At 40.3% G+C, this 11,049-nt stretch overlaps 1 long non-coding RNA gene and 1 pseudogene across 1 annotated transcript in view; both read right to left on the bottom strand.

Annotated features, from left to right (window-relative positions):
- Positions 1-1,998: 1,998 nt before the first annotated feature.
- Positions 1,999-2,643, bottom strand: LOC147823580 (cathepsin B pseudogene; annotated as a pseudogene).
- A 4,011-nt stretch (positions 2,644-6,654) lies between these two features.
- LOC110349197 (uncharacterized) overlaps positions 6,655-11,049 on the bottom strand; it is a 36,254-nt gene continuing 31,859 nt past the window's right edge. The window contains exons 3-4 of the long non-coding RNA XR_015443636.1: positions 9,298-9,454; positions 6,655-8,694 (exon numbers count right to left, since the gene is read on the bottom strand). This is a non-coding gene — a long non-coding RNA (uncharacterized LOC110349197). The remainder of the gene's footprint in view (positions 8,695-9,297; positions 9,455-11,049) is intronic.

Genomic DNA, 11,049 nt, shown 5'->3' with positions numbered 1-11,049 from the left:
CTGCACAGGGACAGCCAGCTTCCCGGCACCATTTATTAAAGAGGCTGTCTTTCCTCCAGTGTGCGTTTTTGGCCACTTTGTCAAAGATCAGATAGCCGAAGCTGCCTGAGATTGTTTCTGCTGGCAGTGTAAATCCCACTCAGGGCCCACAGGCTGTGTCGTAGGGGCTGAGGTGGGGTGAGGTTGGGAGGATACGGCTGGGTGAAGACTCAGAGTCTGAAGGCCTGAGAACCAGGTGCTCCATTGTCCAGGGGCAGGAGAAGATGGATGCCATCATTCCAGAAGAGAATGCCTTTGCCCTTCCTCTGCCCTTTGGTTCTGTTTAGGGCCCTCAGAGGATTAGAAGATGTCCACCCACACTGGTGAGGACCATCCACCTCACCCAGCCCCCCACTTTGAAAGCTAATCACTCCCAGAAACACCCTCACAGACACAGCCAAGTCTCTGCACCGCCCCCCCAGGCCAGTCAACACACAAAATGGATGACCCTCACTGGGAGCCACTTCAGGGTGTTTAAACAGGAGAGTAGAAAGGACAGATAATGCAGTGTAGAGAGATCATTTTGGTGTAGAGAGAACAGATTTTAGGTCCACAGACTGGAAGAGACCCTAGGAAGTGTGGCTTCATGGGTAAGTACCTGGGCTCTGGAATCAAGTCCACTGAATGTGCTTCTTCATAGAATTATTAGGAAAGCAGAATGAGAGAATCCTTACAGGGTCATCATCACAGTGCTTAATATAGATTAAACCTTCAACAAATACTAACTATTCTTATTGTATCCTGAGGCTCACCTCTTAGCCTCTCCACTTCAATGATTCTAACCCTAGTCACACGTTCTTGCACCCAGAGCACTCAGGTCGGCCTCCCAGTGGCTTTGCCCGCAGCCTTCCCTGTCTCTGTCCCTTTATTCTTTACACAGCAGCCAGAGTGAGTCTCTCAAAATGTGATTCACAGACAAAGCCAAACTGTCCTTGTGTATGAAGAACCACAAAAAGACCTGACCCCTCAGCAGAAAACTGGGCACAGGGGATAAAGAGACAAGTGGGAGAAAAGGAACACCACTGGCTCTGACACATACAGATAACTCATCAACCTCATCTGCAATAAAAGATAAGCAAATTGAAGCCAATTTTTTCACCTATCAGATTGGCAGATCAGAGTTTGATAATACCGTTTGATAACTGCAAGTAATAGAGGGATGATGGGATGATAACTTGTTACCGCCTTGATGGAAGGCAGTCTGGACTCACCTATCAAAATACCAAACCATAAACCTTCTGCTCTTCTCGTGTACTGTAGGTTTTTCTTTTTCTTCCTTTCTTGTTTGTGATGCTGGGGCTTAAACCCAAGATATTTAAGTTCTTTGAATTTAACCTATAGCTATGTGAAAAATATCAGTAAACATTTTATTAACTTCAGCAATGCCTAGCTGAGTGCAGTGTTGCACACCTGTAATCCCAGCACTCAGGAGGCTGAGGCAGGAGGATTGCAGCGAGTTCAAGGCCAGCCTGGGCTACAAAGCAAGACCCTGTTTCAAAAACACAAAGAACAAAACAAAACTTCAGCCACGTCTGGAATAGAAGGGTACAATCAGTCTCGGCCTGCCTCTTTCACCTCACTTTGTGTCATTCCTTCCCCTTGATTACTGAACTCAATTCACTCTGATATTCTCTCTCTCTCTCTCTCTCTCTCTCTCTCTCTCTCTCTCATAGTTTTAAAACAGAGTCTCACCATGTAGCCCAGGCTGGCCTCAAACTCACGGAGACGCCCCTGCGGCAGCCTCCCAAGTCTTGGGATTCCAGGTGCGCACCACCACGCCCAGCTCAAACTTGCTCTTCCTGACCTGCCATGCATTGCTCCAGCCTCAAAGCTTTTGCAAATGCTCCCCTCTCAGCCCCAAATACCATTCCTTTTACATGGAGTACTCTTCCTTCAGAACTTCCCCCAGAACCCATCAGTGCATGGGATTCCAGCACAATTCAGGAATTGAGTCCACAGTTATCCGCTCCTCTTTAAAGAAGCCATTTTTTTTTTAATTTTAAGGAAGCCATTGTCGCCTCAGGCAACACTGTAGGAGTTGGTCACCAGCCAGTAGGGGGTGTCATTCTCCTTTTCCCAGGCCGGGATGCGGATGGCGCTGGCTTCCAGCGTCTCTAGGCTCCCTCCCCTGGGCCATTCTTGTAGATTTGCGCCATAATCTCCCTCTCCATACTGGGGAAGCCGTAGGAACTGTGCCCATAGTGTTTGCCTTCCTTGTAGGATGGGTAGTAGCTCGGCTCACAGGTCTTGCTGCACTTAGGGGTGTCCCCTCCTCTGCACAGGGGCCAGGAGCCACTGACAAGGTGCTGGCAGGGAGGTATGGGATCTGCAGCCCATGTGGGAGTCCTACAGGCCTTTTTTTGTCCAAAAACTCCAAGTTCCAGAGGGATGCAACCCTTAACAGCTGTCTCTGTCAACCCTTACCCAGTCTGCATGGCAGGTGAGTGAGTCCTCTACAAACATCTCCACATTGACCTGCCCATTGCTGTGGCTGAAGACCCCGTCAGAGATGGCCCTCCCCACACCCCCAAATGCCCAGCAAAAGCTTCAAGAACCCTAGTCTTTGATCTCTTGGAGTATTGTCCCCCAGATATACAAAGACATTATATTAGGCAGATATTTCCGGTGCATAGAAATTACCTTCTAGGGGCTGAAAGGAAACACTGGACCTCACTTTAGTTAAAGTTAATTCTTTTACCTTTTTGGGGCTTAACTCTTTACTACATAAGCCATCTCCTGACTTTTGGCCAAGGCTCTTTTACAGCAAATGATCGTATTTGTCTGAGCACTTTTATTAGTGTTGTATTTATATGACAGATATAGTAATAGTATCCCTATGAATATACCTAATGTTTTGAGAAGCCAGTGTGGGATAGATTAGAAGAAACACTCATTCATCCTATCAAACCATCACTCACATTTTCATATTTCGTACTCATTGGCCCTTTTGATCTACAATTACTTGCATCTTTGGTTAACTTATATAGAACTATTCAGTATAGAAATTAGTTGGTCAGGGGCTGGGGATGTAGCTCAGTGGTAGAGAGCTTGTTTAACATGTACTAGGCCCTGGGTCCAATGCACAACATCATAAAAAAGAAGAAAAAAGCCTAAAAGAAAGTAGCTGATGGTTAACTATATTCAGTTCTTCTCCAGTCAGGTGCCATCAGTATTACATGCTGTTGTAGTCAGGGTTTTGGCAAGGGGATACATTAAATACAGGACACATAATTTATAGGATTGTTTTATGGGAATTACCCAAAAAGTCAAATGTAAAGGAGTGCAAGAGATTAACCGCACACTAGAGACCCAAAGAATCCAGCTGAGGGTCTGGATCCCAGCAAAGTCCCACACAAATCCAGCTAAAGGTTTGGAGTCCAAGGCAGTGTCCTCCATAAGTCCAGCCAGTGGCCTAGAGCCCACGGCAATGTCTCATGCTTGTCCGTATTGAGGATCAGCACCTGGAAGGCCCAAAGGCCAGTGGTGGAAGCCAGAAAACCTATGCCGGTGAGATGAAGGATTTGTGCCACCAGGCTCAGGGATCCACATTGGAGCCAGGAAGTGATGCTCACAGTGAAAATCAGAGCTCCCCTGACGAGAACAGCAGCCATTCCCAGTGACAGTGAGGCCCTGAGCTCCTTCTCCGATGAGAACAACCAAATTCACATCAGGAAAACCAACTGCAGCAGCAAGCTTCTCCTAGAAAATCAACAGGCAAGATCTTCCCTCCAGTTCTCTTTTTATGGCCAGTGGCAACAATCCTCAAGTAGATCTTCCATGCCCGGACCAGGTTGATTCAGCTCAGCGGGTGTTCCAAGTTGGCCATTAGTTAATCCACCACTCAGACCAGAATGAGTGTCTATTTCTGTCAGGATCCATTTGTAATCCTGGGGCTACCAGCTAATATGCATGACTTGCCACCTATATTTGGGGCTTTCCCATTGTCATCTGTAGTCTCTGTCTCCCTTGGCAAACAGTACAGTTCTTATTGACATTTTGTGGCTCAGGGGACACAAGAGGAATGTGTCTAGATTCACCCCACCTCTAAATTGCTCTGGCTCCCTCATTTCCACTTATCTCATAGGCCTATGAGGCCATCTGAAGCTTCTTAACCAGGATATCTGTTTGCCAGTTCCAGTCAACTTCTGGTCCTGGAGGAAGGTCTTCCAATAGGCATCAACCCATCTTACATTCTTTAAGTTGCTATGGTGCTTTCCATAGGGTTGTACCCCATATGGGTGTCCCTGTTATGTACAGTCTAGTTTTCCATCTGCTTGATCATAAGACCAAACCTTTAGCTACTACCTATGAGTCAGTAAAAATCCAAACATAGGGGGAGTGGTATACGATTCAGGCCACTGAGCTGGTACTTGTTGGTACCTTCTTTAATGAGAATGGCAGCCTTCTAGACAGTATGTTATCTGTTCACATGGGAACTCCCATCCATAAACCAACCAGCTCTTTGTTGGTGAATAGAAAGCAGTTCATAGACACCACTCATCTGATTACAGTATCTGACAGCTCTTCAGGTGGTGCCAAAGTCAACCATGGAGAGAAAGGGTCTACCTGTTGGGAGTGCAATGACTACAACCTTGTATTTCCCCAGTAACATGTTTGCCTAGATCATTTCTATTTTATTATGAAATTTTTCTTGGTACTCCCCTACTTTTTAGAATGCTTCTCTGATATCACAATGCATATGGGTATTTCTGGTTTCAGGATTTATGTCCTCAGTCCGGTTAAAGTTCAAAAGCATGGTAATGATTGTCTCTCAAATGAAAATTATTTGGTTCAAAATCCCAGTGGCCATTGCTGGATGGTACTCAGAGGGGCCTGTCCTAAGTTCCAGTTTTTTTAAAGTATGTAATGTAAGCATTTTCAAAATCATATATAAATGTGGATCATAAGGGCCCAATACCCTAGATCTCTCTCTCTCTCTCCCCCTAGAGGAAAAGAGCACTCTGCAATTCAGACATAGCCTATTCAAATACAATCTCCTTTGAGTAGTTTTATGGATAGAAGCTAACAATATTCCCAGATGTGGAATACATGGTCTCTAACATCCAAATAAAAAGACCAGCCATTAGGCTTCTAACATAAATGTAGAGTGGTAATCTTTTTTTGCCCTCTAATATCCTATACTGTTTCAAATGATCAACTTCTGTGGCCTTGGTAGTATTACAGTTCTTATTTGAAATGTGTAATCAATATTGTTTGGTGGACAAATTGACATGCTTTATGTTTTATTTAGCCACAGTTTCTATCCTCATGATACATTTAAGTAAAGGAGGCATCGTCACTTCACATAAATTCCATTCAAACATTCTAATCAATGTTCACTTTATGAATCCTTTTATTAGTAACTGTTTAAGATTTTTGAATCTTTCATCTCTCACCTTTGTCTTTTCTTAATCTCTTCCAAATCACTCAAATTTTCCTAACCTTTTGATGTTTCGGTGTAATTTTCCCTTTGGCCATCTCTGAGGCTAGGGCTATTGCTTGGACTGGGAAGAGTCCAAACTTGGCTCATACCATGTCAGGAACCACCCAACACTATTTTAATAACCAGAATAACCAAAAGATTGTATATTGAACTTGTTTCTTGTTACTTTGCATATCCTTATATGCCTAGTAAGTCAATTCCTTGGGAGTTGGATCCATCATTTCTAAATTCCATTGGTTATTTTCATCTCTAGTAAGTGATTACAGCATATCTGCAGTTGCATAATTTAGGCAACTCAGTAGCTATCAAGATCTCAAAAGCTCATCAACTCTTGTCTTCTCGTTTCTTCTCAAATCATAATGAGTTAGGGTTATTGTAGCAAATCAACTCCAAGGTTTAGGAATCCCCAAGACTACTCTCAGTTTCAATAATCTCCAGAAAGATTCACTGAAAACTGTTATACTGATGATTATTAATTAGTCCAATGAAGGATACAGGTTAAAATTAACTAAGAGAAATGTGTATTGAGAGGAGTCCTGAAGAATTCCAAGCATGAAGCTTCCAGTTGTCTTCTCCCAGTAGAGTTGTGGACAACCCTACCAATCCCTCCCAGAAAGAAGATGCAGCAATACACAAGGGGAATGACTAACCAGAGAAGTTTGGTGTCCAGAGTTTATAGTGCTGCTTAGACACATAGACATAATTCATGCCTTAGTGCCATAGTTCATGATGTTAGCCTCTAGCCTCTCCAGGAGTTGAAGTGACACCGTATGTCCCAAAGCCCCTAGTATAATTGTTACTATGGACTATCTGGAATGGCCCAATGCTCTCAAGAAAGAGAAAGAAATTCTTATCAGGCAGGGCTTAGAGAGTACCTCCCAGGGACTGAGAACAAAGTTTGTGCCTTAATTTAAGTAAGGTTAATTTTTAACTGGACAATATGTAATATATATTATGAACATTCCAATAGTTGCATCTTTAAAAAAAACCACAGCTTTATTGTCTTTATTAAAAAATGAACACATGTCCTTTATAGGAACAAAACAAATAATATAGTAAAGTAAAATAAGGACAACAAAATCAGATCAAACTCAATTACTAAGTAATAAGATTGATTAATACATGTCCATATAGATGTTTATTATAGTATATGATTAATATATGTCCTTATAGACATCTTTCATTGCTGTTTATGCACATAATAGAAACAGATGTTCCATAAATTAAAATCATTCTATTCATATTAATTTATAACTAGTTTTTGGACATTTAAGTTTAAATTACTTTAAACATTGATTAGACACAAAAGCATGTATGACATTAAACACACACACACACACACCTACACACACCAAAAACCTCTTAACTTGTTACCAATTTTAAGGAAAACAAAACCAAAAACAAAAAAACATTATCACTACCTTTGAAGTTCTCTGTGTGCTCTCTCCAATCTTGTCCTCTTTCTGCCTCAGAAGTAACCACTATCCTCAATTTCTGTTATCACCTTGCTTTTAGTTTTATCATATATATTGTATTTATTTTTCCAAACAATATATGAATTAATTTTGCATGTTTTTGAACTTATACAAATGGAATTGTGTGTGTGTGTGTGTGTGTGTGTGTGTGTGAGAGAGAGAGAGAGAGAGAGAGAGAGAGAGAGAGAGAGAGAGAGAGAGAAATTTTACCCTCTAGGCTCCTAACTTTCATTGGCTGGGCATGTGAATCAAACTAATAAAAATACAAATTAATAAGAGAAAAACAAAGTTTTAGTTCTGTACTTACATGGGAGTTTCCCTAGGAAAAGAGATACGAGGAGGTGGCTAGCTGACTGAGACCTATATACCACCTGAAGCTACACAAAAAGGAAAGGGGGTTTGGGAGCTTGTGGCTAGAGGAGGCAAGTTATTGGAAAGAAATGTACGGAGGAAATGTGTGGTAATAAATGTTGTCTTGTTATCCAGGTAAGTCTTTCAGATGATAACAATTGTGTCTGCCAGTAGCTTACTTCCTGGTGAGGAGACACCTTTTACAAAGGTATATTTCCTTTATAAATGTAAACTTTCTTTACAAAAGAGGGATTTTATACCATATTTTAAAGTAGTAGGGGATGGTAAAGAGCTTTACCTAAGACTGCTGATTCTCAATTGCCTTCAGCTCAAAATAATCCATATGCTAAGGAGGCATATTTGGAGGTGGTATATTCTGGTATCCTTCAAAATCATACCATATATATATCATTCTGCAACTTGCTTTTTCCTCACCACACAGTGTTTCTGAGACCATCCATGTCAGTGTGTGTAGCTATATTCATTTATTTTCACTGTTGTATTTGTTTATTGCATTGTTGATAGATAATTAGGATTGTTTCTGCTTTCTTGGTCATATAGACAGTGTGGATATAAACACATGTGCAAGAATTTTTCTTGAAGACATGCTCAGGAGTGGAACTGCTTGATCATAAAACAAACACTTCTTCAGCCTATCAGATCATGGCATTTTTTCCCCCAAAAGTGATTGTGCCAGCTTACATTCCTGAGACAGGGCAATTGGCAGGATTTTGAAGTAGCTGCCTGGTAAAAAGCAAATGGGCATCTGCACTTTAAGCAATAATAGGGGGGGTAAAGCAAATGGTTAATCAGAGGAACAAGGCCCCACACTTCAGAGGGGAGCAAATGTTTAATCAGAGAAGCAAGCTGATGCATTTCCTGAGATAAGGAAGCAGGTTGTTAAGAAAAAGGGTGTGTCGCAACAAAAACGTGGATGACCGAAACAGTTGAGGGATGGTATGGTCCCTCCTAAAGGGAAACCCTTAATTAAAACAGTATGATTTTTCTTTTTAAGTTTCCTGTATCACCAGGCTTATTTATATTATAAACTTAATATTAAATATTTTTCCTATTTATAAATTATATGAGGAACACAGAGGAGTCAGATTTTTCTGTAAGAAAATGAAGTTGCCACGATTGTTCTCCAATTGCAAAGCCCTGTGATCAGGCCAATGGTAAGACCTGAGCTCGCCCTGCAATGCCCCACTCCACCTGGGCAGGGCCAGCAGAAGCCTGTGTGCAGGATGCTTCCAAGCCTCATGAGTGGCAAGCAGAGGTGATAGGGCTGCTCTTGGATGGAAGGATAGTGTCTTCCTTAAATGTCAGGCTTCAGGGGCAAGCCCCCCTGGCCAAAAACATCTGCCACAAATAAAGGTGCCTGAAATCCTAAAAAAAAAAAAAGAAAAGAAAAAGGGTGTGAGACCCCATAGATATAAATATGAGATGTACCTTTTGTCCAGGGCTGCTCTGTGGAGTAGCCAGCTATATTTCTTTCTTATTATAAACTTTTATTTTATTTTCACTTTAGAACTAGTCCATGTCTGATATTCATCTTACATGTGGCTAAAGATCCACGTTAACTAGTGACATTCCCATTAACAGTTTATAGGTGTTCCAATGAGTATATATTCCCACTGCCACTTGATATTCTGTTTGTATCTTTGTGTACTACCATGCTACTCAAGCACAATTTTAAACTTATGATAGATTTTGTCAAATTGTTCCTTACAAAGGCCTTATCAATTCATACTCTTAAAAGCAATATATGAACATCTGTTTCTTTATACCTCAGCCAATATTGAAAAGTTTAATTTTTAAGTATTTGCCTATTTTTTGTGGTGCCAGGGATTGAACCCAGGATCTTGTGGATGCTAAACAAGTGCTTTACCACTGAGCCCATATTCCCAGCACATTACCAATATTGATTTTAATATTCATCAAAGGAAAAAGTAAAAAGGCTATCTAATTTTAGTTTGCATTCTTTCTTACCAGAGAAACTAGTTTTAATTCTTTTGGTGTCTGTATTTTTTCTTGTATAAAATATCTTTTCATATAAAAATGTGGTGTTTGTAAATCCAAGGCCAGAAGCATAAGGATAGGGCATCAAATAATAAAAACTTTTCATGCAGAGTAGAGAGAGATGGTTCTGTGAAGAATAGAAGACAAAATTAACTCTTGAGATTTTATTATTTCAATTTTACTAAGGCTCTTTCACTCCAATAATTGAAAGGAAACTGCAGATATAATATTAGATTTTGACAGAGTATCAAATTAAATTTTGTTTTCTTTGTATGAGTCTTAGAAATCAGACAGTACAGAATTAGAAAGATCTTTTAAAATAGCATTTACATAACTGGATTTGATATGAGTACATCTACAAATAACCATGCTGGGCTTGTCCATTTTATCCAAGGAGCTCAAAATAATATATTTTTTTATGTTTTATAATTTTAAAAAACCCCTGAAAGTGCAGGAAGATAAAGCATCTTTGCAAGGTCACAGCAAGTCAATATGAAGGTCAAGAATAAAATTAATTTTCAGCCCATCATTATGGCCCAAGCTCTTCAAACCCCCTGCAAGTTTTTTACTTATTAGGAATTTAAGTGTTTCAAAGATGAAAGCCTTCAGCCAAAGAATTGTTAAAATACAAAACAAAAACATTAGCATTGCGAGTTTCTAGGGTGTTGAAAGCTAAGTGTTTCAATGCTAAAATCCTTGACATTTAAAAGGCTTAAGAGCCAAGCCTACTGAAAGCCAACTAACATGCAAATTATAACAATTTATTTCTCTCAGGCCTTGGCATGCATCTTTTGGGTGCTAGAAGTAGAGTGAGATATTTGAGATTCAAACCCTTTAGAAACGTGTATAATTTAAAACTAGATTCCTGTGGGAAAATGTCCTTGTATTATTTTTCCTTTTTCTGCCTGAACTTCATACTAACCCGGGGTCAGTGTGGAGGAATCAGCTGTGAAGAAAGTCCATTAATTTGCTCACTTGCCTTTCATGTCCTTATGTCCAGGTTATCTGTGCCTTGCTCCTGTCTTTCTTCGTCATATTTTGTTGTGGTCTAGTTTTAGTGCCAATAAATAAAGAGTGAGGATAAGAGACAATGGGTTGATCAATTCAAACCTCAAAGTTAACATTTTGGATGTTAGTGATGTTCTTTATTTGAAAACTACTTAATTGTAAGCATCTTGGAATTTGGGGGAGAAGAATGTGGTAGGGAATACGTTGAGTTCTTTCAAGGAATTTGACCCTCATTGCTGAGGGAATAAAAGCTGAACTGTAGTTTTCTTTCTTTTGTCTTCCTACCCCCAATAATAAAAGAGCTTGCAGAAGAAAAATGTATATTTAAATTGAGAGTCTTTTCACTTTGATTCTTTCACAGCGTGTCTCTTTCATCACCATTTCATACACAGGGTTTTGGGGGATTCAGACATCAGTTTAGAGTTATATCAAAATAGCAAACCTGGAAATCATTGTGAAAAGCTAAAATACATGTAGGAGAGAAGAAGTCTTTCTTTTAATCCATCACTTGGTTCATGACTGAGGCGCCTATAAGGAGAGACAGATTAACAAGAGAAGAGCATATATACACACACAGCAGAGCAATATTCAGCCATAAGAAAGAACAAAATCATGTCATTTACAGCAAAATGGATGGAACTGGAGAACATGATGTTAAGGGAAATAAACTCAGGAAGACAAGCATGCGGGGTCTAGGGGAAAAGATGATGAAAA

The sequence above is a fragment of the Heterocephalus glaber genome, unplaced genomic scaffold, assembly GCF_053883595.1.
Source record: "Heterocephalus glaber isolate CG9 unplaced genomic scaffold, H.glaber_assembly_v1.0 deba00001572, whole genome shotgun sequence".
In the NCBI taxonomy this organism is placed as follows: Eukaryota; Metazoa; Chordata; class Mammalia; order Rodentia; family Bathyergidae; genus Heterocephalus; species Heterocephalus glaber.
Note: the sequence above shows the minus strand (reverse complement) of the source record. Positions and strands in the feature narration are given on the sequence as shown.